The sequence below is a fragment of the Heptranchias perlo genome, chromosome 20 (genome assembly GCF_035084215.1).
Source record: "Heptranchias perlo isolate sHepPer1 chromosome 20, sHepPer1.hap1, whole genome shotgun sequence".
Taxonomy (NCBI): domain Eukaryota; kingdom Metazoa; phylum Chordata; class Chondrichthyes; order Hexanchiformes; family Hexanchidae; genus Heptranchias; species Heptranchias perlo.
This window is the reverse complement of record NC_090344.1, coordinates 5,217,889-5,238,071: the sequence shown is the minus strand read 5'-3', so window position 1 is coordinate 5,238,071 and position 20,183 is coordinate 5,217,889. Positions and strand designations below refer to the sequence as shown.

Below are 20,183 nucleotides of genomic sequence, written 5' to 3'. Positions count from 1 at the left end.
TGCGCCTTGGAAACTTCTGCACTTTGTCCTCTGGAGCTCAAATATAATTCAATTCGAACAACTGCAAAGATGTCAGAATCCAATTGGTGACTTTTCACTAAAAAGCAGTGAGATAACAGGGCTCGTCCGGGATTTGAACCCGGGACCTCTCGCATATTCCATTAGAAAAACGCCCAAAGCGAGAATCATACCCCTAGACCAACGAGCCGCTTGCTGGAAAGCCCTGCAGCCGGTCTAAAATTTCATCATAGTCTTCAGCCGATCGGCTATCCTTTCCAACCGCTTCTGTCCACCCAATCTCGATTTCTATTCCAAAATACAGCAGTATCAAGTTGTACACGACCTATTTCCAGTCACCAATATTAGCCTCTCTTTACTAAATTCGTTTACATTGTACGACTTGTTTTTTCAAATAATACTTTTCAGAATTAGTTCATCTGAAGCTACATTGGCATCTGTCTCGGCATCGTCAGAGTGTACAAGCTATCATAAGTATATTTTACTCAGATTGCTGTTTTCTTTCACTGTGAGGGCGAAGAGACAAAAATGTGGAGACATTAGCTACGAATTTATCAGCTGGGTTGCACCTTTACTTTTCCGACCGTCTCAGTCTTTTTTTCCTTTACCTTTCCCTGCTGGTGTTGCAGGTTAGATCAGCCTTTACCGTTCCAGGAAGCCTGAGAAGTCCATCAGGGGACAACATAGAGACAAGAGACAAGGAGAGATAGAGAGATTCATGTAAATAAAGTCGCTTATAAATGGGTGGTTCTGCAAAGTAGCAGAATTTTAGTTGCAGATTGGGCAAGATTCTTTCTTGTGTATTTGAATTTTGCAAGAGTACATTGGGCACCCAATTAAAAGCGCCGGCCACGCTCGAGTATCTCTCATGCTCTGAGAGAGATAAATGAAGTGAGTTAGATCCAGTTCATTCATTTGAGCATTGAACGGATCTTTAAACAATAATTCAGCGAGCAGAAATCAAACCTGCGAAGGAAAACTCCATATGATCTTGAATTTAACGCTTCAACCACTCGGCGATCGCAGCGGCACATGGCAGTACTTACATGGCTGTAGATGCTACTTTAAACTGCCAGTTGCTTCAAACGATGCCCGATAGACCGGCGTTGTCTTGTAGCTTTCCCAGCAGCTTCATTTGATTCGGTGGGTCAAGTTTGGGAAATTGAATGATTTTCACCGGCAGCTTGTGTTGGTATATTACCTCATTTTCATTACCGGTAATGAACCACTGCAGCCACTGCAGAATTCGGTGCCACCCACAGCCGATCGGCCATCCTTTCAGACCTCTTCTATCCATCCAATCACGTTTTCTATTCCGATGAAGAGAAATGGCGAATTGCACACTAACTGTTTCCTCCGTTCTCTTTCGCAAACATATCACTGAACAAAACTTCACAAGACACTCAGGAAAAATAATTCAGTTCAAAATCATTAGCTTCCGAAGGACCTGCGAGGACAAAATGACCAAACCTGCGTTCAGTCGTGAAGCTTGTGGGTGTGTTGTGATCCTAAGGGACAGAGACAGGCCTGCGACACAGAGCGAAGGCAGGAACTCAGAAATGTGGCCATAAATGGGCAGACAGTCAGTCACAGTCATTGATTCTGACACACGGCCCGGCAGTTCTTCAGTCAGTCGGGGAGCGAGGCCTGCAGCCAGCAAACAAAAAGCCTGGCCTGAGAATAAGGCCGAGACCCAATCAGACGGATAAACAGACAGACAGATAGACAGACAGACATCTGACTCAACGTCAAAACGCAGCGTGATCGAATCACGTTGCGGTGATATCATTTTCACAGCAGCTCAGGGTCCTGCCCACAGGTTTTCTTGCGGGGCAGTGTTTTATGGATGGGCTGTTGATTGTTAGTAAAATAATATTGATCGGAATTTAATTTGTTACATTAAAGTGCTCTTTGTTTGTTAATTTTGATCTACATCCTCGACAGTATATACAGAAACAAGTAACAATGTTTAAGGGATGTGGTTTATTCAATATTCGTTGTAAAACCCTGTCAGCTGGTGTAAAAATAAACACAAACTACCCAACACGCGGGTAAGCCCATAAAGCTAAGATGTCTACATGGCCGGTTAGCTCAGTTGGTTAGAGCGTGGTGCTAATAACGCCAAGGTCGCGGGTTCGATGCCCGTACGGGCCATAAGGTTCCTATTGCAATATTTTGGTAACTTTTAAAAGTTTGGCAGACTTGAGAAACAAGCGAATCCACACAAAATGTCATGAGGTCAATTTTTTGGAGTAACATCCATTAATATGTTTTCTGATCTATCTTTTTGAGGTCCAAAGTGGACGGCCTCAAACTTGCTTACGTTGAAATCCATTTACCGCAGTTTTGCCCATTCACTTAAGCTAGTGATATCTGTCTGTGATCTCATTCTTCCATCCACACTGCTTATAATTCTGTCTATCTTTGTGTCATCGGCAAACTTGGATATGTGGTTCTCGATCCCGTCATCTAATATCAATGAGACCGCCGAAATTGAGGGAAATTCACATTCAGCTTCAATCTCCACATCATCTTGAGACATTTTATTTACTCCGTGTGTGTTGCGCCTTGGAAACTTCTGCACTTTGTCCTCTGGAGCTCAAATATAATTCAATTCGAACAACTGCAAAGATGTCAGAATCCAATTGGTGACTTTTCACTAAAAAGCAGTGAGATAGCAGGGCTCGTCCGGGATTTGAACCCGGGACCTCTCGCATATTCCATTAGAAAAACGCCCAAAGCGAGAATCATACCCCTAGACCAACGAGCCGCTTGCTAGAAAGCCCTGCAGCCGGTCTAAAATTTCACCATAGTCTTCAGCCGATCGGCTATCCTTTCCAACCGCTTCTGTCCACCCATTCTCGTTTTCTATTCCAAAATACAGCAATATCAAGTTGTACACGACCTATTTCCAGTCACCAATATTAGCCTCTCTTTACTAAATTCGTTTACAATGTACGACTTGTTTTTTCAAATAATACTTTTCAGAATTAGTTCATCTGAAGCTACATTGGCATCTGTCTCGGCATCGTCAGAGTATACAAGCTATCATAAGTATATTTTACTCAGATTGCTGTTTTCTTTCACTGTGAGGGCGAAGAGACAAAAATGTGGAGACATTAGCTACGAATTTATCAGCTGGGTTGCACCTTTACTTTTCCGACCGTCTCAGTCTTTTTTTCCTTTACCTTTCCCTGCTGGTGTTGCAGGTTCGATCAGCCTCTACCGTTCCAGGAAGCCTGAGAAGTCCATCAGGGGAAAACATAGAGACAAGAGACAAGGAGAGATAGAGAGATTCATGTAAATAAAGTCGCTTATAAATGGGTGGTTCTGCAAAGTAGCAGAATTTTAGTTGCAGATTGGGCAAGATTCTTTCTTGTGTATTTGAATTTTGCAAGAGTACATTGGGCACCCAATTAAAAGCGCCGGCCACGCTCGAGTATCTCTCATGCTCTGAGAGAGATAAATGAAGTGAGTTAGATCCAGTTCATTCATTTGAGCATTGAACGGATCTTTAAACAATAATTCAGCGAGCAGAAATCAAACCTGCGAAGGAAAACTCCATATGATCTTGAATTTAACGCTTCAACCACTCGGCGATCGCAGCGGCACATGGCAGTACTTACATGGCTGTAGATGCTACTTTAAACTGCCAGTTGCTTCAAACGATGCCCGATAGACCGGCGTTGTCTTGTAGCTTTCCCAGGAGCTTCATTTGATTCGGTGGGTCAAGTTTGGGAAATTGAATGATTTTCACCGGCAGCTTGTGGTAGTATATTACCTCATTTTCATTACCGGTAATGAACCACTGCAGCCACTGCAGAATTCGGTGCCACCCACAGCCGATCGGCCATCCTTTCAGACCTCTTCTATCCATCCAATCACGTTTTCTATTCCGATGAAGAGAAATGTCGAGTTGCACACTAACTATTTCCTCCGTTCTCTTTCGCAAACATATCACTGAACCAAACTTCACAAGTCACTCAGGAAAAATAATTCAGTTCAAAATCATTAGCTTCCGAAGGACATGCGAGTACAGACTGTCCAAACCTGCGTTCAGTCGTGAAGCTTGTGGGTGTGTTGTGATCCCAAGGGACAGAGACAGGCCTGCGACACAGAGCGAAGGCAGGAACTCAGAAATGTGGCCATAAATGGGCAGACAGTCAGTCACAGTCATTGATTCTGACACACGGCCCGGCAGTTCTTCAGTCAGTCGGGGAGCGAGGCCTGCAGCCAGCAAACAAAAAGCCTGGCCTGAGAATAAGGCCGAGACCCAATCAGACGGATAAACAGACAGACAGATAGACAGACAGACATCTGACTCAACGTCAAAACGCAGCGTGATCGAATCACGTTGCGGTGATATCATTTTCACAGCAGCTCAGGGTCCTGCCCACAGGTTTTCTTGCGGGGCAGTGTTTTATGGATGGGCTGTTGATTGTTAGTAAAATAATATTGATCGGAATTTAATTTGTTACATTAAAGTGCTCTTTGTTTGTTAATTTTGATCTACTTCCTCGACAGTATATACAGAAACAAGTAACAATGTTTAAGGGATGTGGTTTATTCAATATTCGTTGTAAAACCCTGTCAGCTGGTGTAAAAATAAACACAAACTACCCAACACGCGGGTAAGCCCATAAAGCTAAGATGTATACATGGCCGGTTAGCTCAGTTGGTTAGAGCGTGGTGCTAATAACGCCAAGGTCGCGGGTTCGATCCCCGTACGGGCCATAAGGTTCCAATTGCAATATTTTGGTAACTTTTAAAAGTTTGGCAGACTTGAGAAACAAGCGAATGCACACAAAATGTCATGAGGTTAATTTTTTGGAGTAACATCCATTAATATGTTTTCTGATCTATCTTTTTGAGGTCCAAAGTGGACGGCCTCAAACTTGCTTACGTTGAAATCCATTTACCGCAGTTTTGCCCATTCACTTAATCTAGTAATATCTCTCTGTAATCTCATTCTTCCATCCACACTGCTTATAATTCTGTCTATCTTTGTGTCATCGGCAAACTTGGATATGTGGTTCTCGATCCCGTCATCTAATATCAATGAGACCGCCTAAATTGGGGTAAATTCACATTCAGCTTCAATCTCCACATCATCTTGAGACATTTTATTTACTCCGTGTGTGTTGCGCCTTGGAAACTTCTGCACTTTGTCCTCTGGAGCTCAAATATAATTCAATTCGAACAACTGCAAAGATGTCAGAATCCAATTGGTGACTTTTCACTAAAAAGCAGTGAGATAACAGGGCTCGTCCGGGATTTGAACCCGGGACCTCTCGCATATTCCATTAGAAAAACGCCCAAAGCGAGAATCATACCCCTAGACCAACGAGCCGCTTGCTAGAAAGCCCTGCAGCCGGTCTAAAATTTCACCATAGTCTTCAGCCGATCGGCTATCCTTTCCAACCGCTTCTGTCCACCCAATCTCGTTTTCCATTCCAAAATACAGCAATATCAAGTTGTACACGACCTATTTCCAGTCACCAATATTAGCCTCTCTTTACTAAATTCGTTTACATTGTACGACTTGTTTTTTCAAATAATACTTTTCAGAATTAGTTCATCTGAAGCTACATTGGCATCTGTCTCGGCATCGTCAGAGTGTACAAGCTATCATAAGTATATTTTACTCAGATTGCTGTTTTCTTTCACTGTGAGGGCGAAGAGACAAAAATGTGGAGACATTAGCTACGAATTTATCAGCTGGGTTGCACCTTTACTTTTCCGACCGTCTCAGTCTTTTTTTCCTTCACCTTTCCCTGCTGGTGTTGCAGGTTAGATCAGCCTTTACCGTTCCAGGAAGCCTGAGAAGTCCATCAGGGGACAACATAGAGACAAGAGACAAGGAGAGATAGAGAGATTCATGTAAATAAAGTCGCTTATAAATGGGTGGTTCTGCAAAGTAGCAGAATTTTAGTTGCAGATTGGGCAAGATTCTTTCTTGTGTATTTGAATTTTGCAAGAGTACATTGGGCACCCAATTAAAAGCGCCGGCCACGCTCGAGTATCTCTCATGCTCTGAGAGAGATAAATGAAGTGAGTTAGATCCAGTTCATTCATTTGAGCATTGAACGGATCTTTAAACAATAATTCAGCGAGCAGAAATCAAACCTGCGAAGGAAAACTCCATTTGATCTTGAATTTAACGCTTCAACCACTCGGCGATCGCAGCGGCACATGGCAGTACTTACATGGCTGTCGATGCTACTTTAAACTGCCAGTTGCTTCAAACGATGCCCGATAGACCGGCGTTGTCTTGTAGCTTTCCCAGCAGCTTCATTTGATTCGGTGGGTCAAGTTTGGGAAATTGAATGATTTTCACCGGCAGCTTGTGGTAGTTTATTACCTCATTTTCATTACCGGTAATGAACCACTGCAGCCACTGCAGAATTCGGTGCCACCCACAGCCGATCGGCCATCCTTTCAGACCTCTTCTATCCATCCAATCACGTTTTCTATTCCGATGTAGAGAAATGTCGAGTTGCACACTAACTATTTCCTCCGTTCTCTTTCGCAAACATATCACTGAACCAAACTTCACAAGTCACTCAGGAAAAATAATTCAGTTCAAAATCATTAGCTTCCGAAGGACCTGCGAGGACAGACTGACCAAACCTGCATTCAGTCGTGAAGCTTGTGGGTGTGTTGTGATCCGAAGGGACAGAGACAGGCCTGCGACACAGAGCGATGGCAGGAACTCAGAAATGTGGCCATAAATGGGCAGACAGTCAGTCACAGTCTTTGATTCTGACACACGGCCCGGTCGTTGTTCAGTCAGTCGGGGAGCGAGGCCTGCAGCCAGCAAACAAAAAGCCTGGCCTGAGAATAAGGCCGAGACCCAATCAGACGGATAAACGGACAGACAGATAGACAGACAGACATCTGACTCAACGTCAAAACGCAGCGTGATCGAATCACGTTGCGGTGATATCATTTTCACAGTCGCTCAGGGTCCTTCCCACAGGTTTGATAGCGGGGCAGTGTTTCATGGATGGGCTGTTGATTGTTAGTAAAATAATATTGATCGGAATTTAATTTGTTACATTAAAGTGCTCTTTGTTTGTTAATTTTGATCTACATCCTCGACAGTATATCCAGAAACAAGTAACAATGTTTAAGGGATGTGGTTTATTCAATATTCGTTGTAAAACCCTGTCAGCTGGTGTAAAAATAAACACAAACTACCCAGCACGCGGGTAAGCCCATAATGCTAAGCTGTATACATGACCGGTTAGCTCAGTTGGTTAGAGCGTGGTGCTAATAACGCCAAGGTCGCGGGTTCGACACCCGTACGGGCCATAAGGTTACTATTGCAATATTTTGGTAACTTTTAAAAGTTTGGCAGACTTGAGAAACAAGCGAATCCACACAAAATGTCATGAGGTAAATTTTTTGGAGTAACATCCATTAATATGTTTTCTGATCTATCTTTTTGAGGTCCAAAGTGGACGGCCTCAAACTTGCTTACGTTGAAATCCATTTGCCGCAGTTTTGCCCATTCACTTAATCTAGTAATATCTCTCTGTGATCTCATTCTTCCATCTGCACTGCTTATAATTCTGTCTGTCTTTGTGTCATCTCTCTCTATGTTGGCGGAATCCATAATGAGGGGTTTTAATCTTGAAATTGGAGACAGACCAATCAGGCAAGAAATCAGGAATTAATTTAGCAAACAAAATACGGCCGAAAGCTGGAACTCTCTCGGCCAAAAGGATGTGGATTGTGGCTCAATTCAAATTTTCAAGACTGATATTGGTCGATCATTTCTCGGTTTGGGTTCCAAGGGATTTGTGTCCAAGGCGGGGAAGGAGAGTTGAGTTGCAGATCACATCATGATCGAATTGAATGGCACAGCAGGAAGAGGGGCTGAATGGCCCTCTCCTGTTCCGATGTTCCTTTTCAGCTCAGCGTGGTGCTGAATGACGTGCAAAAGGCATCAGACTGACTCCAGAATGAAAATCAGGTGCACAGAAGGAGAAACCCTGAGATTGCAGAACGAACTGAACCCATGCAGCAAAGCCAACAGCTGTCTCTCTACAATAATAGAATGGGAAAAATTTTAGCAACCAGCCCGGCTCGCTCAGTCGGTAGAGCATGAGACTCTTAATCTCAGGGTCGTGGGTTCGAGCCCCACGTTGGGCGATTTGTGTTCTATTTTTCACAATGGGTAATAAAATTTATAAAATTGCAACCTCTTTTCTCGAGTTCATGAAATCCAGTTAAAAAACAGACACAACACTGAGCTGTGTGAAATGAAACCTTGAGCGTTGCCAAATATCCAGTCCCTCCAGATTCGACCTTCTCATTCCCTCCAGATGGGACACGGCAGATTATCGGTTCAATCGGCTTCATTTATTGCTGTTATCAAAAATGTTGAATGTTCGAAATTGTAATATTTAGAAGATGATATCTCTGGATCCATTCGCCTCTCTGATACCTCCTGAGCCGCCCTTACCCTCTTTGATTCTCGCTGAGCTCCTTAACTTCTCTGATACACTCTGTCTCTGACCTCAGAGAGTCCATGATCATCTTTGAACCTTGTCAGCGTTCTTTACCTTCTCTCATACCCACTGAGTGCCCCTTACACAGATCTGCCCTGAGCCCCCTTACACTCTCTCAGACTCGGCAGCCCTTCCCCTCTCTCAGTTCTTAATGTACTCTCCGATGCCCTCTGACAGTCCCTTCCCTTCTCTGAGCCCCCTGACACTTTCTGATGACATCTGACTATCCCTTCCCCGCTCTGAGATCCCCTTGCACTCTCTGATACCCTCTGACAGTCCCTTCCCCTCTCTGAGATCCCCTTGCCCCGATGGATCGCCACTAAGAAGCCATTAGGCTCCCTGATACATTCTCAGAAACCATTACCCTCCCTGATATCCAAGTGCGATGTAATTTTACAGGTGGATCGACCGGTCTGTGTTAAGGATGAGATCCAGAATTTGTTCGGTCGCTGCTACTTCGGACTCTCGGAATCTGAGAGCTCTATCGGCGATCGGTACCGATCTGCTACTATAAACTGGGTGTGGGTGTATGAGCGCGCTGTTGCTTTATAAACCGAATGAGTTTATATATGAGAGCGATGTTTATATGTGAACTGTGGGTGTAAAATATGAGTGCGATGTTTATATATGAACTGTGGGTGAGTATATATGAATGCGATGTTTATATGTGAACTGTGAGTGAGTATAAATGAGCCACAGCAATGTGGTTGATTCTTAATTGCCCTCTGAAAAGGCCTAGCAAGCCACTCAGTTGTAAAATCTCGCTAATAAAAGTCATAATAAGAATAAAACCGGACGGACCACCCGGCATCGGACCACTAGGCACCGGACACGACAAAGGCAAACCTAGCCCAGTCGACCCTGCAAAGTCCTCCTCACTAACATCTGGGGACTTGTGCCAAAATTAGGAGAGCTATCCCACAGACTAGTCAAGCAACAGCCTGACATAGCCATACTTACAGAATCATACCTTTCAGCCAACGTCCAAGATTCTTCCATCACCATCCCTGTGCATGTCCTGTCCCACCGGCAGGACAGACCGACCAGAGGTGGCGGTGCAGTGATATACAGTCAGGAGGGAGTTGCCCTGGGAGTCCTCAACATTGACTCTGGACCCCAAGAAATCTCATGGCATCAGGTCAAACAAGTGCAAGAAAAGCTCCTGCAGATTACCACCAACCGCCCTCCCTCAGCTGATGTATCAATCCTCCTCCATGTTGAACACCACTTGGGGGAAGCACTGAGGGTAGCAAGGGCACAGGATGTACTCTAGATGGAGGACTTCAATGTCCATCACCAAGAGTGGCTCGGTCGTATCACTGCTGACTGAGCTGGCCGAGTCCCGAAGGACATAGCTGCCAGACTGGAACTGCGGCAGATGGTGAGAGAACCAACACGAGGGAAAAAGTTACTTGACCTCGTCGTCAACAATCTATCTGTCGCAAATGCATCTGTCCATGACAATATTGGTAGGAGTGACCACCGCACCGTCCTCGTGGAGACGAAGTCCCGTCTTCCCATCCAACGTGTTGTGTGGCACTATCAGCGTGCAAAATGGGATAGATTCAGAACAGGTCTAGCAGCTCAAAACTGGGCATCCATGAGGTGCTGTGGGCCATCAACAGTAGCAGAAATGTATTCCAGCATAATCTGTAATATCTTGGCCCGGCATATTCCTCACTCTACCATTAATAAACAAGCCAGGGGATCAACCCTGGTTCAATGTGGAGTGCATAAGAGCATGCCAGGAACAGCACCAGGCGTACCTAAAAATTAGGTTCCAACCTAGTGAAGTTACAATTCAGGACTACATGCATGTTAAACAGCGGAAGCAACATGCCATAGACAGAGCTAAGCGAATCCACAACCAACGGATCACATCAAAGCTCTGCAGTCCTGCCACATCCAGTCGTGAATGGTGGTGGACAATTAAACAACTAACGGGAGGAGGAGGCTGTGTAAACATCCCCATCCTCAATGATGGCAGAATCCAGCACGTGAGTGCAAAAGACAAGGCTGAAGCGTTTGCAAACATCTTCAGGAAGAAGTGCCGAGTGGATGATCCATCTCAGCCTCCTCCCGATATCTCCACCATCACAGAAGCCAGTCTTCAGCCAATTCGAATCACTCCCAGTGATATCAAGAAACGGCTGAGTGCACTGGATACAGCAAAGGCTATGGGCCCCGACAACATCCCGGCTGTAGTGTTGAAGACTTGTGCTCCAGAACGAGCTGCGCCTCTAGCCAAACTGTTCCAGTACAGCTACAACACTGGCATCTACCCGACAACGAGGAAAATTGCCCAGGTATGTGCTGTCCACAAAAAGCAGGACAAATCCAATCCGGCCAATTACCGCCCCATCAGTCTACTATCAATCATCAGCAAAGTGATGGAAGGTGTCGTCGACAGTGCTATCAAGCGGCACTTACTCACCAATAACCTGCTCACCGATGCTCTGTTTGGGTTCCGCCAGGATCACTCGGCTCCAGACCTCATTACAGCCTTGGTCCAAACATGGACAAAAGAGCTGCATTCCAGAGGTGAGGTGAGAGTGACTGCCCTTCATTTCAAGGCAGCATTTGACCGAGTGTGGCACCAAGGAGCTCCAGTAAAATTGAAGTCAATGGGAATCAGGGGGAAAACTGTCCAGTGGCTGGAGTCATACTTAGCAAAAAGGAAGATTGTAGTGGTTGTTGGAGGTCAAACATTTCAGCCCCAGGATATTGCTGCAGGAGTTCCTCAGGGCAGTGTCCTAGGCGCAACCATCTTCAGCTGCTTCATCAATGACCTTCCCTCCATCATAAGGTCAGAAATGGGGATGTTCGCTGATGATTGCAAAGTGTTCAGTTCCATTCGTAACCCCTCAAATCACGAAGCAGTCCGAGCCGGCATGCAGCAAGACCTGGACAACACCCAGGCTTGGGCTCATCAGTGGCAAGTAACATTGGCGCCAGACAAGAGCCAGGCAATGACCATCTCCTACAAGAGACAGTCTCACCACCTCCCCTTGACATTCAACGGCATTACCATCGCCGAATCCCCCACCATCAACATCCTGGGGCTCCCCATTGACCAGAAACTTAACTGGACCATCCATATAAATACTGTGGCTGCAAGAGCAGGTCAGAGGCTAGATATTCTGCGGCGAGTGACTCACCTCCTGACCCCCCAAAGTCTTTCTACCATCTACAAGTCACAAGTCAGGAGTGTGATGGAATAATCTCCACTCGCCTGGATGAGTGCAGCTCCAACAACACATCAGAAGCTCGACACCATCCAGGACAAAGCAGCCCGCTTGATTGGCACCCTATCCACCACCCTAAACATTCACTCCCTTCACCACCGGCGCACAGTGGCTGCAGTGTTCACCATCCACAGGATGCAGTGCAGCAACTCGCCAAGGCTTCTTCGACAGCACCTCCCAAACCCGCGACCTCTACCAGCTAGAAGGACAAGGGCAGCATGCACATGGGAACAACACCACCTGCACATACCCCGCCAAGTCACAGACCATCCCGACTTGGAAATATATCGCCGTTCCTTCATCGTCGCTGGGTCAAAATCCTGGAACTCCCTTCCTAACAGCACTGTGGGAGAAGCTTCACCGCACGGACTGCAGCAGTTCTAGAAGGCGGCTCACCACCACCTTCTCAAGGGCAATTAGGGATGGGTAATAAATGCTGGCCTCGCCAGCGACGCCCACATCCCATGCACGAATAAAATAAATGCGATTTTTATATATAAGCTGTGGGTGAGTATTAATGAATGCGATATTTATATATGAGCTGTGGGTGAGTTTATATGAATGCAATGTTTATATATGAACTGTGGGTGTTTATATATGCGTGCGATGGGAACCTGATACACTGCTCTTTCCAGTTATTTGTCCAGCAGGAAACAGAAATCATTCTCTTCAACTGTACTCGCCCGAAGGAAAAGGAAACAAACAAAACTGCTCAGTTCTTTGTTTTAGCTTCTTCTGTTGGTTTACGTTCACTCACCGAGAAAGTGACAGAGAGACTGAGAGACTGGATTGGCTTTTTCACTTTGTAATCGATTATACTTTGTACTTATTGTAAGAGACGGTTCCATCCCAATTGTCATGTGCCTGATATTCTCATTAATATTATGATGTGTTCAAAATGAGTTTCTGCTAATTTTACAAAAGCTGAACAGCGAAACTGCTCTGAAACGAGTTTCGCTTCGCAAATTTAATGGAGATGGGTTGCTGGTTGTAACTAAAGTAGTTTGTAAAATCAGCCCTCTGGAACAGTATCCTCGAAACGTCTTTCGGACACATTGTATGAGAGCTCCATCTGTTCAATGAAGGAGCACTTCCGCACTGCAGTTCTGGAATCCTTTCCTTGTTGACTCCGAAACTAATACAAATATTATTTTGTTAAAGATCATTTTGTTGTTGAACTCACAAATTGGGTAAATATCACATCGGAGGCTTAAGACAATAAAGGACCCGACGAAACACGCACTTTGAGCAGCGAAGCCACGGAGCCAAATCAAGCTGCAAATTCACCATCTCCTCTCACTGACACCTGTCAGATACTCGCCACTGTGTGTTGGATTTTGAGGCCGTTTGGTTCATTTCGATTGCGCTTGCACATTTCGCTGTTTATATCTGTCAACCTGTCGGTTGATTCTGAATGAAAAGTGAAATAAAATACATCAACTCCCATGACTTGGGCCAGTGGCGCAATGGATAACGCGTCTGACTACGGATCAGAAGATTGTAGGTTCGACTCCTACCTGGCTCGGGTTTATGCAATTTTATCTCTGACACTGGGGAACGAAGAATCAAATTTCGTAATAAGATATTGTTTATGGTGAAGCAGGAAAGAAAACATTCCATCTTGAAAGATTTAGGTTCAATTACAAAAAGAAACTGTGACCACAACGTTTACCAACAAGCCGCCTTTTAGTTTGATGTCAGACACACGAACATTGCAGCACGACGTGGAGGCACCGCGCTGATGACCTTCAGGTGTATCCGGGCCGTTCAGACACTTCGTGTGACACAAGAGCTTTCCAATCCCCGCCAGCTCCTGGACGCCGAGACGTTCGTTGAAAGCAGCATTCACCGACAGGACCGCTATTCCGCTCCCTTTGCCGGTCTGCAGGAAATCCGATGCTGAAAATACAAAGTAGGACGGACAGTATCTGGAAAACAGTTAAACTTTCAGTGTTCAGACATTGGTGAGAACCATAAACAGGACTTTGGATACATTTAAATTGGGTGTGGAGGAGGAGTACGCTGTTTTTTTATAAACTGTGGGAGTGTAGATATGAGTGTGATGTTTATATATGAACTGTGGGTGAGTATATATGAGTGCGATGTTTATAAATGAACTATGAGTGTGTATATATGAGTGCGATGTTTATATATGAACTGTGGGTGTGTATATATTAGTGCGATGTGTATATATGAATTATGAGTGTGTATATATGAGTGCGATGTTTATAAATGAACTATGAGTGTGTATAAATGAGTGCGATGTTTATGTATGAACTGTGGGTGTGTATATATGAGTGCGATGTGTATAGATGAACTATGAGTTTGTATATATGAGTGCGATGTTTATGTATGAACTATGGGTGTGTTTTTATGAGTGCGATGTTTATATATGAAGTGCGGAATGACCGGGAGGGGCAATTCCCCCTGGGTTTATATGTTCTTCCAACATAAGGACACAAAGATCAATTAACAGTGGGGTGGAAATAGCTCAGTTGGGAGGGCGTTTGACTAAAGATCTCGGGTTTCGGCAGTTTGAGTTATTTAGTTTCTGCTTCTTTGAATCCTAGAATGGTTACAGCACGGAAGGAGGCCATTCGGCCAATCGAGTTCATGCCGGAACTTTGCTAGAGCAATCCAACTCGTCACACTCCCCCGCAGTTTACCCGTAGCCCTGCATTTTTTTCCCTTCAAGTACTTATCCAATTCTCTTTTGAAAGCCACAATTGAATCTGCCTCCAGCACTCACTCAGGCAGTGAATTCCAGATCTTAACCACTCGCTGTGTAAAAGCGTTTTTCCTCATGTCGACTTTCATTCTTTTGCGATCACCATAAATCTTTGTCCTCTGGTTCTTGACCCTTCCGCCTATGGGAGCAGTTTCTCTCTCTCTACTCTGTCTGGACCCTTCATGATTTTAAATACATCGATGAAATCTCCTCTCAACATTCTCTGCTCCATGGACAACAACCCCAGCTTCTCCAGTCTATCCACGTTACTGAAGTCCTTCATCCCTGGAACAATTCTAATAAATCTTTTCTGCAGCCTCTCTAAGGCCTTCACACCCGTCGCAAAGTGCGGTGCCCAGAACTGGACACAATACTGCAGTTGTGGCCGAACCAGTGTTTTACAAAAGCTCATCGTAACTTCCTTGTTTTTGTTCTCTTTGCCTCAATTTGTAAAGCACAGGATCCCATATGCTTTTTAAAACCGTTTTCTCTATCTGCCCTGCCACCTTTAAAGATTTGTTCACACAAACCCCCAGATTTCTCGGTTCCTGCAGCTCCTTTAGAATTAAACGCTTTAGTTTAATTCGCCTCTCCTCGTTTTTCCAACTAAAATATATCGCTTCGCTTTTCTCCGCGTTAGATTTGATGTGCCATATGTTCGCCCATTCCACCAGCCTGTCTTTGTACTATCACTATCCTCTTCACTGTTCATTACACTTCCAAGCTTTGTGTCATCTGCAAATTTTGAAATTGTGCCCTGTACACCAAAGTCCAATTCATTAATATATATCTAGAAAAGCAGTGGTCCTAGTACCGACCCGTGGGGAACACGACTGTACACCTCCCTCCAGTCTGATAAACAACCGTTCACCACTGCTCTCTGTTTCCTGTCACTTAGCCAATTTCGTACTGCCACTGCCTCTTTAATTCCTTGGGCTTCAACTTTGATGACAAGCCTATTATGCAACACTTCATCAAACGCCTTTTGGTCGTCCATATATACCATGTCAACCACATTGCTCTCATCGAATCTCTCTTACCTCAACAAAAAACTCAATCAAGTTAGTTAAAAACGATTTGCCTTCAACAAATCCGTGCTGCTTTCCTTAATTAATCCACACTTGTCCAAGTGACGATTAACTTTGTCTCGGATTATCGTTTCTAAAAGTTCCCCCTTCACCGAGGTTAAACTGACTGGCCTATAGTTCCTGGGATGATCCATACACGCCTTTTTGAACAAGGGTATAATATTTGCAATTCTCCAGTCCTCTGGCACCACCCCCGTATCTAAGGATGATTGGAAGATTATGGCCAGGACCTCCACAATTTTCACCCCTAATTCCCTCAGAAAACTAGGATTCATACCATCCGGACCAGGTGACTGATCTACTTTAAACACAGCTGGAATTCCTAATAGCTCCTCTTTATTAATGTATATCCCATCTCGTATTTCAACTACTTCTTTTACTGTAACTTTGCAGCATATTCTTCCTTGGTAAAGACAAATGCAACTTACTCATTTATTACCACAGCCATGCCCTTTGCCTCCATGTGTAGCTCTCCTTTTTGGTCCCTAATCGGTCCCACCCCTCCTCTTCCTACCCGTTTACTGTTCATGTGCCAAAAGAAGACTTTTGGATTCCCTTTTATGTTAACCACCAGTCCATACTCATACTCTCTCCATGCCCCTTTTTTTCCATTTTCACTTCCCCTCTGAACTCTCTATATTCAGCCCGGTTCTCACTTGTATTATCAACCTGACATTTGTCCTACGCCTCTTTTTTCTGTTTCACCTTAATCTCTGTCTCTTTCGTCATCCAGGGAGCTCTGGCTTTATTTGCCCTACTTTTCCCCCTGGTGGGAATGTACCTCGACTGTACCTGAACCATCACTTCTTTAAAGGCCGCCCATTGTTCAGTTACAGTTTTCCATGTCAATCTTTGATTCTAATTTACCCTGGCCAGATGCGTTCTCAACCCATTGAAATTGGCCTTCCAGCAGGTTTAAGCGAGAACCAGAGAGAGTGAAACTGCCTCACTGAGAAAATCGGGGTCAGTAAACTCGAGATTCTGGAGTCAGGATCAGCCAGCGGTTGAGGGCGCTGTATTCAGATCGCAGTTTCGCCTGGTGGTGTGGTTTTGAATCCTCAATCTTCACATTCAGTCCTTTGCTTGTACGAATTTTTTTCTTGTGCCTGAGGATGGAGGTGATTTTTCTGCCCAGTTGATTTGCTGCTTCCAGAAAACAAACCCGACATCCGTCCACGGCAGGTTTGTTTTTATTTGTTCTGAGAATGTGTCGTGCTTGGGGTCAGCAGAACACGGCCCGTGGAATCAATCCATTGTGTCTTTGACCAGTTGTTCCAATATCTTTGCCACGAGCCTCATCTGGCTAAATGGGAATCCAGATATGGCTAATTGCAATTGCGATTATTAAATCAAAATGAGTCATGGACACAATCTTTAGATCTGTGATCTCAATACTCATATTCGCATGTGGACTTCAAACTTTTTGTGAGTTGTTGATAAAATGGTGAAAAGCAGAGTGTGCGAATGTTTTTGATCGTTGTGAGTGCTTTACTTCCTAGGTTACTGAATGGTGGGAGATGTTTGTAAGGAAATATACATATGTGAAGTACACCTCACTGTATATTGTGTGTGTGCAAGATGTTTTCGTTCATGTGACTTAAACAATGCCACCATGGCCACACCTGCGGCTAGTCAGCAATTTCTCTTGGACAACACTGACATAGAGGATGGCCGAGTGCACTGAGCATGGACATTGATTCTTCAGGACTGTCAGGGTGGGATTCGATTTTCGTCTCTAACAAACTTTCCATAGCAACGGAAAGATTGGCGGCGGCCGCTGCATAAACATCACAGTCAAACAAACGCACACTCTTTGTATATACTCACTTGAGGTTGTACAAGAGTGGGGGGCACTAGTTAATGTACTTTAACTGAGGCGGCACCAGTTGGGGTTGTATGATAGAGTGGAGCAGACGTTGCCCTTCTGTCTTACTGAGGCGGGGAATTTAACAAAGGCTGCACCAGATAACTTGCATCACAAGCACGGAACATTTTTAACCAAGTCCTAAAATTCCGTCTGTAAAATGAGAACGGGTGACAATTCAACACAGGGAAAACAAAACAAACTCATTAAAGTTTATACTGTCACTTGGTAACCAAGGTGGAAAGCCAACAAAGTGGAACATTGTGCAGGGATGTCCTGCTCACAAAAGGCTGGACAAAGCCAATCCGGCAAATTACCACCCTATCAGTCTGCACTCTATCATCAGCAAAGTGATGGAAGTTTTCGTCGACAGTGCTATCAAACGGCACTTACTCACCAATAACCTGCTCATCGATGCTCCGTTTGGGTTTCGCCAGGACCACTCGGCTCCAGACATCATAACAGCCTGGGTCCAAACCTGGACAAAGAGCTAAATTCCGGAGGTGAGGTGAGGGTTACCGCCCTTGATATCAAGGCATCCTTTGACCGATGTGTCTTCAAGGAGCCCTAGGAAATTTGAAGTCAACGGGAATCAGGGGGAAAACTCTCCAGTGGCTGTAATCGTACCTGGCACCAAGGAAGAATGTAGTCGTCGTTGGAGGCAAATCGTCTCCGCCCCAGGACACCACTGCAGGAGTTCCTCGAGGCAGTGTCCGACGCCCAACCATCTTCAGCTGCTTTATAAATAGCCTTCCCTCCATCATAAGGTCAGAAATGGGGATGTTCGCTGATGATTGCACATTGTTCAGTTCCATTCGCAATCCCTCAAATAATGAAGCAGTCCCTGCCCGCGTGCAGCAAAACCTGGACAACATTCAGCCTTGGGCTGATGAGTGACAAGTAACATTCAAGTGCCAGGCAATGACCAACTCTAACAAGAGAGAGTCTAACAACTCCCCTTGACATTCAACGGCATTACCATCGCCGAATTCCCCACCATCAACAGCCTGGGAGAGGCCACCATTGACCAGAAACGAACTGGACCAGCTGCATAAATACGGAGGCTACAAGAGGAGGTCAGAGGCCGGGTATTGTGCGGCGAGTGACTCATCACCTGACTCCCCAAAGTCTTTCTACTATCGACAATGTACAAGTCAGGAGTGTGATGGAATACCCTTCACTTGCCTGGATGCGTGCATCTCCAGCTTCAATCAAGAAGCTCGACACCATCCAGGACAAAGCAGCCCGCTTGATTGGCACCCCATCCACCACCCTAAACATTCACCCCCTCCACCACCAGCGCACCGTGGCTGCAGTGTGTACCATCTACAGGATGCACTGCAGCAATTCGCCGAGGCTTCATCGACAGCACCACCCAAACCCGCGACCTCTATCACCTAGAAAGTCAAGGGCATATGGCACATAGGAAAAACACCACCTGAATGTTCCCCTCCAAGTCACACACCATCCTGTCTTGGAAATATATCGCCGTACCTTCATCATCGCTGGGTCAAAATCCTGGAACTCTCGACCTAACAGCACTGTGGGAGAACCTTCACCACACGGACGTCAGCGGTTCAAGGAGGTGGCTCACCACCACCTTCTCAAGTACAATTAGGGATGGCCAATAAATGCTGGCCTTGCCAGCGACACTCACATATCATAGAAATCGTAGAAAGTTTACAGCACGGAAGGAGGCCATTCGGCTCCATGCAATCGTAATCCAGCTAGTCCCACTCTCCCGCCCTTTCCCTGTAGCCCTGCATTTTTTTTCCTTTCAAGCACTTATACAGTTGCCTTTGAATCTGCCTTCACCACCCCCTCGGGCAGTGCATTCCAGATCCCAACCATTCGCTGTTTAAAAAAGTTTTTCCTTATGTCACCTTTGGTTCTTTTGCCAATCACCTGAAATCTATGTCCTCTGGTTCTCGACGCTTCTACCATTGGGAACAGTTTCTCTCTATCTATTCTGTCTAGACCCATCATGATTTTGAATACCTCTCTCAAATCTCCCCGCAACCATCTCTGTTCCAACGACAACCAACCCCAGCTTCTCCAGATTGTCTAAGTAACTAAAATCCCTCATCCCTGCAATCATTCCAGTAAATCTCTCCTGCACCCTCTGTAAGGCCTTCACATCTTTCCTGAACTGCGGTGCACAGAACCGGACACAATAGTCCAGTTGTGGCCGAAACAGTGATTCATAAAGGTTCATCATGACTTCCATACTTTTTTACTCGATGCCTCTATTTATGAAGTCCAGGATCCCGTATACCTTTTCAACCGCTTTCGCAACCTGCTCTGAAGCCTTCACCGATTTGTGCACATAAACCACCAGATCTCTCTGGGCCTGCACCATTTTGGAGTTGTTCCCTCTAGTTTATATTGCCTCTCCTGGTTCTTCCTACCGAAATGTATCATTTCTCATTTTTTTTGCGTTATATTTCATCTGCCACGTGTCCGCCCATGCCACCGGCCAATCTATAACTTCTTGAAGTCTGTCACCATCCTTCACACTGTTTACTACCGATCCAAGTTTTGTGTCATCTGCAAATTTTGAAATTGTGCCCTGTACACCCAAGTCCAAGTCAGTAATATAAATCAAGAAAAGCAGTGGTCCCAGCGTTGACCCCTGGGGAACACCATTGTACACCTCCCTCCAGTCCAAAAAACAACCAATCACCACTACTCTCTGCTTCCTGTCCCTTAGCTAATTCTGCATCC

At 45.2% G+C, this 20,183-nt stretch overlaps 8 non-coding genes across 8 annotated transcripts; 5 read left to right on the top strand and 3 right to left on the bottom strand.

Moving 5' to 3' along the window:
- Window positions 1-118: 118 nt before the first annotated feature.
- Window positions 119-208, bottom strand: trnap-ugg (transfer RNA proline (anticodon UGG)). The gene is given in 2 exon segments: window positions 119-154; window positions 173-208. It is a non-coding gene; the product is annotated as a tRNA-Pro (tRNA).
- A 1,890-nt stretch (window positions 209-2,098) lies between these two features.
- On the top strand, window positions 2,099-2,172 carry trnai-aau (transfer RNA isoleucine (anticodon AAU)). Its single transcript has one exon. It is a non-coding gene; the product is annotated as a tRNA-Ile (tRNA).
- A 526-nt stretch (window positions 2,173-2,698) lies between these two features.
- trnap-ugg (transfer RNA proline (anticodon UGG)) lies at window positions 2,699-2,788 on the bottom strand. Its single transcript is given in 2 exon segments — window positions 2,699-2,734; window positions 2,753-2,788. It is a non-coding gene; the product is annotated as a tRNA-Pro (tRNA).
- Window positions 2,789-4,678: 1,890 nt separating this feature from the next.
- Window positions 4,679-4,752, top strand: trnai-aau (transfer RNA isoleucine (anticodon AAU)). Its single transcript has one exon. It is a non-coding gene; the product is annotated as a tRNA-Ile (tRNA).
- A 526-nt stretch (window positions 4,753-5,278) lies between these two features.
- trnap-ugg (transfer RNA proline (anticodon UGG)) lies at window positions 5,279-5,368 on the bottom strand. Its single transcript is given in 2 exon segments — window positions 5,279-5,314; window positions 5,333-5,368. It is a non-coding gene; the product is annotated as a tRNA-Pro (tRNA).
- Window positions 5,369-7,258: 1,890 nt separating this feature from the next.
- trnai-aau (transfer RNA isoleucine (anticodon AAU)) lies at window positions 7,259-7,332 on the top strand. Its single transcript has one exon. It is a non-coding gene; the product is annotated as a tRNA-Ile (tRNA).
- A 770-nt stretch (window positions 7,333-8,102) lies between these two features.
- trnak-cuu (transfer RNA lysine (anticodon CUU)) lies at window positions 8,103-8,175 on the top strand. The gene has a single exon. It is a non-coding gene; the product is annotated as a tRNA-Lys (tRNA).
- Window positions 8,176-13,231: 5,056 nt separating this feature from the next.
- On the top strand, window positions 13,232-13,304 carry trnar-acg (transfer RNA arginine (anticodon ACG)). The gene has a single exon. It is a non-coding gene; the product is annotated as a tRNA-Arg (tRNA).
- Window positions 13,305-20,183: the final 6,879 nt, after the last annotated feature.